The sequence below is a fragment of the Gossypium hirsutum genome, chromosome A10 (assembly GCF_007990345.1).
Source record: "Gossypium hirsutum isolate 1008001.06 chromosome A10, Gossypium_hirsutum_v2.1, whole genome shotgun sequence".
In the NCBI taxonomy this organism is placed as follows: domain Eukaryota; kingdom Viridiplantae; phylum Streptophyta; class Magnoliopsida; order Malvales; family Malvaceae; genus Gossypium; species Gossypium hirsutum.
In genome coordinates, this window is record NC_053433.1 from 81611830 (window position 1) to 81617315 (window position 5486).

Genomic DNA, 5486 nt, shown 5'->3' on the forward strand with positions numbered 1-5486 from the left:
TAAATGCGAGTTCTGGCTACATAAGGTGACATTTCTGGGTCATGTGGTTTCTACTGAGGGGATTAGGGTCAATCCTCGAAAGATTGAGGCGGTGTTGGATTGGAAACAACCTAAGATTGTATCTGAGACTCGCAGTTTTCTGGGACTGGTAAGATATTATCGAAGATTTGTAGAGGGTTTTTCACTGATTGTAACACCCTTAACTAAGCTGCTACATAAGGGTATGCCGTTTAACTGGACTAATGCACAGCAAGAGAGCTTTGAGAAACTTAAGACTGTACTGACTGAGACCCCTGTTCTGATACAGCTGGAGTCTGGAAAAGAGTTCACTGTTTATAGTGACGCATCACATGTCGTTTTGAGATGTGTGTTGGTGTAGGAGGGAAAGGTTGTAGCATACGCGTCTCGTCACCTTAAAACTCATGAGGCGAATTACCTGACGCATGACTTGGAGTTGGCCGCGGTGGTATTCGCACTGAAAATCTAGAGGCATTACTTATATGGTGAAAAGTGTATCATCTACACGGATCATAAGAACCTCAAGTATCTTTTCACTCAGAAGGAGCTAAATCTTAGGCAGCGTAGATGGATTGAACTGCTTAAGGACTACGACTGCACGATTGAATACCACCCTGGTAAGGCCAATATGATGGCTAACGCGCTAAGCCATAAGGCTGTGACTGATTTTAGGGTGATGTTTACTCGCCTCATTTTATTTGATGATGAAAGTCTGCTAGTTGAGCCTCTGGTTAAACCTACCTAGATTGAGTAGATTAAGGGCAAGTAGTTGGAGGACGAATTTTTGGGTCTTCGTTTCTGACATGTTGAGATAGGCATACTGAGGGCTTTGGACTGAATAGCGAAGGGGTACTCTATTTTCGTGAGAGAATCTGTGTACCAAAAGACACTGAATTGAGGCATTCGATACTAAGAGAGGCGCAAATTAGCCCCTATGCTATGTACCCTGGCAGAAATAAGATGTACCCAGACCTTCGTGAGTTATACTGGTGGCCAAGACTTAAACGAAAGGTTCTCGATTTTGTGGGTAAATGTCTGACTTACCAGCAAGTTAAGACTGAGCATCAGTTACCTTCGGGTTTGTTGCAGCCAGTTAAGATTCCACTTTGAAAGTGGGAGTGGGTGACTATAGACTTTGTTAGTGGGTTACCCCTCACACCCACTAAGAAGGATTCTGTGTGGGTCATCGTGGATCGATTGACCAAGTCTGCCCATTTCATACCGATTCGTACTGACTACTCACTGCAGAAGCTGGCTAAACTGTATGTGTCAGAGATAGTGAGACTGCATGAGGTATCAGTTTCGATCATATCTGATAGGGATCCACACTTCACGTCTTGATTCTGGAAGAAGCTACATAAAGCTTTGGGTAAAAGCTTGGACTTCAGTACTGCTTTCCATCCTTAGACAGATGGTCAATCTGAGAAGGTGATTCAGATACTAGAGGATATGTTGAGGAGTTATGTGATTGACTTCTGAGGCAGATGGGAGGAGTATTTGTCGTTGGCAGAGTTCGCTTACAATAATAGTTACCAGTCTAGTACATAAATGGCACCTTACGAGGCACTTTATGGTCGTAAGTGTCGCAATCCTTTATGCTGGATTGAGTTGGGCGAGTGACGAGTTATGGGTCTGGAGTTGGTTTTCGAGACTGAAGATAAGGTTTGACTAATTAGGGATCGACTGAAAGAAGCTTCTGACAGATAGAAGTCTTATGTGGATTTGAAAAGCTGTGGGATCGAGTATTCTGTCGGAGACTTCATTTTTCTCAAGGTCTCACCATGAAAGAAGGTACTGAGGTTCGGTCGTAAGGACAAGTTGAGCCCTAGGTTTATTGGACTTTACCGTATCTTGAAGCGAGTGGGATCAGTGCTTATCAGTTGGAGCTACCTCCAGAGTCAGACAGTATTCAGGATGTGTTCCATGTCTCGATCTTAAGGTGATACCTCTCTGATCCCACACATATTGTCCCTATTGTGGAGATTGAGGTTAGGCCAGACTTTACATTTGAGGGGGGCCGATTCAGATTCTGGATCACGACGTTAAGGTTCTGAGAAGGAAGTCCATTCCATTAGTGAAAGTGCTGTGGCAGAATCATAGTATTGAGGAGTCCACGTGGGACCTTGAGAATATGATGCGTCAACAGTATCCTCAGCTATTCTGATCAGGTAAATTTCGATGACAAAATTTCTTTTAGGGTGTAGAGTTGTAATGCCCCAAATTTTATGTTTTTGCTTTTGCGAATAATTGACACAACTGTGTATCTGCTTCGGTGGCTAAGTGTTCTGGGTGTGTGTGTGAGGTCCTAAGTTTAAGGCTTAGCTTTGGAAAATTTTGGTTTTTTCCTAAATTAAGCCTTAACTACTAGTCAACAGGCATATATTAAAATTATTTGTAATTTAGTATTAGAATGGACCTGTTGGTCTGGTGGTTAGGTGGAGTGTTGAGTTGCTGGAGGTTCTGTGTTCAAATCCCTACGTGAGCAAGAGAGTTTTATTTTTAGACTTGGTTCTGAGAGAGTTTGGGTGGGATATGAATCTGAGATGTGGTGTTAGTGGGAGAGAAATTAGGGATAATGTGATCCTTTTTGTTTTCCAAAATTTCATCTCTCCTTTTTTCCCAAAATTTTTTACGTGAATTCCCTCTCCATACTAGTTGTCGGAATTCTGCCTTTTTTTTTGTCCTTGTTTGTTTTTCCTTCCATTTTGTCCCTCTCACTTGTGCTGCGTTTGATTATGTATTGAATCGGTAAGTTTTGTTAAGATAGTTTGGTTTCCGTTCATTAATTTTGTCATTCATGAGCATTGTTTATGCAGATTAGGTTAAGATTCGGAGGCTCATAATCGCTGTTTGGGGACTTAGGTTCTTGGAATATTGGCTACTCGATCAAAGGTAAGGTTTTTGAAGGTTTTAGGTTGAGCATCTCGTTGTAATTTCATTTAAGTTTCGTTAGTAACACTAATTTTGGGCATTAGAATATCGATTTATAGGTTCTGGAGTGCTCAGGGATCGTTTTAGCTTCAATTGAAACCAAGTGTGTACCCGAAAATGTAAAAAACGAGGTTTCAATAAAAACTGCAAACCTTTCTGTCGATGCCACACGGCCGTGTGGTCAACGAAACCAGGTCGTGCGCACTAGACACGGCCGTGTGATAGCCAGATGGGCTGTGTGTGACGCATGGACTCGATGTCAAATTCTGGGCCAGGCTGTGTGATCCACACGGCCAAGGCCAATTTGGGCCATGTGGGCTATACGGGCGTGCGGGCCCACACCGGTAAGCCACATGGGCATGTGAGCCCATTTTACTGAAATTTTTTTAGGGTTGCATGAGTCGCCCATGTAGACTGTGAACCTACTGTAAGGTTGGTAAACACTACTTAGACCCCTAAATGTGTGAACTGATTATATGATGTATGTACTGAGCATGACAAATAGATGCATAAACGTTGAACTGTATGTGTAACTAGGAATATTTAAAAGTTTTTAAGCCTAATATACTGGCAACTCAGCTGCAAATTTCTGCCTATGTGCTGCATTCGATGCTGTCTGGAGTGTAAGGATAGGTGGGCTGATTTAATCCCCACATGGAGTGTAGGGTTGGACGAAGATGGTGTGTTGAGGCGGGTTGGGTAGGACTTTGTTATTGAATATTGCATGACTATTTCTGATACTTTGATGTGCTTAGGCCCTACTACGATTGAATACTGTACTGAGATGGGCTAAGGCCCAAACCTTTACTGATACTAAAAAGGGCTTAGGCCCAAGACTGTTTTAATTATGCACCATGATTTGCTTGCGTTTGTTTTATGTGGGATTACACAATGAGTTTACGTAAACTTACCCTTTTTTTTAAACTGTGCACAGGTAATCTCCAGACTTGACGGATAGGTGCAGCGGTTTTTTTTTAAACTGTGCACAGGTAATCTCCAGACTTGACGGATAGGTGCAGCGGAGGACTCGATGGTGGCCACACGTATTTTAAACTATTTTGACTTCAATTTGGTATAATTCTTAATTATTTTCTGGGTTAATTTTAGATGTAAATTGGACTTTTGGACTGTTTGCCTAAAGGTTGGATTTTAAACTGTTTATAGTTTTTCTTTTAAACTATGAAACTCAACGAACAAACGGTTTCTCTAAGGCAAAGGGGTTTTTCTTAAAATGGACGGATTCACCTAATTAACTTGGTTTTCCATAAACTATATGTTTTCTTAAAGCTTCCACAATGAATTGTGTTTTAAAACAATTGATTAAATAAGTAAGGATTTTGGAGTCAACACGAGTAAACAAATGAAAACTATTTTATTGTACCAAATTAGTTTCAAATGCTAGCACATGACATTGCCAGATTTGGCCATAACGTCTAGGCCAGGTTTGGGGCATTACATATAGACCTCCATTTTGCGATTCTATAGCTATTAGACACCTTTAGCTAATAGAACTCAAGTTTTACACTTTACGCGTTTTAGCCATTTTTATCAAATAAGCACTCAAATGATAAATTTTTTTAACGACAATTTCACACAAACATACTGTCATGCTGTAAACATTAAAATAATAATAAAATAATTATTTTAAACTCAAATTTGTGGCCCCAAAATCACTGTTCCAAGTTAACTAAAAACAGGCTACTACAACTCTCCCCCCTTAGGAATTTTCGTCTTCGAAAATCTTACCAGAAAAGAGGTTAGGTACAATTTTCTCATAGCTTTCTTGAGTTCCCACGTAGCTTCTTCTACCTCGTGACGTTGCCATAAAACTTTCACTAGAACTATGCTTTTATTTCTTAACTCTTTAACCTCACGAGCTAGAATTCTAATCGGTTCTTCGTTATAAGTCAAATCAGGTTGAATCTCAATCTCTGCCCGAAAAATCACGTGTGATGGATCTGATCTATATCGGTGCAATGTCGATACATGAAACACATTGTGGATCTTCTCTAACTCAGATGGTAAAGATAGTCGATATGCCTCTGGTCCTATTCTTTCAATGACCTCGAACGGTCCGATAAATCACGGACTCAATTTGCCTTTACAACCAAAACGAAGAATCTTCTTCCACGGTGATACTTTCAAAAATACTTTGTCACCAATCTGAAGTTCAATGTCTTTACATTTCAAATCTGCATAAGATTTCTTTATTTTAAGCTGCTTTCATACTGTCACAAATTACTTTCTCTTTCTCTTCAGTCTCTCGAATTAAATCAACCCCGTGAATCTTTTTCTCACTAAGCTCGGTCCAGTACAATAGAGTTTGACATTTACAACCATACAAAGCTTTGTACTGTGCCATCTTTATGCTCAATTGAAAGCTATTATTATAAGCTAATTCAACTAATGACAAATATCTCTCCCAGTTGCCTTCAAATTCTAAAACACAACAATGAAGCATATCTTTGAGAATCTGAATTACTCTTTCAGACTGACCGTCAGTTTGCGGATGGAAATGTTTAATTCAGCCAATTTAT

The 5486-nt window shown here is 40.2% G+C and overlaps 1 long non-coding RNA gene across 1 annotated transcript; it reads left to right on the plus strand.

The window, feature by feature from the left end:
• The first annotated feature begins 1237 nt into the window (after window positions 1–1237).
• LOC121208322 (uncharacterized) lies at window positions 1238–4108 on the plus strand. The gene is made up of 3 exons (XR_005903281.1): window positions 1238–2186; window positions 2835–2910; window positions 3939–4108. It is a non-coding gene; the product is annotated as an uncharacterized lncRNA (long non-coding RNA).
• The last annotated feature ends 1378 nt before the right edge of the window (window positions 4109–5486 follow it).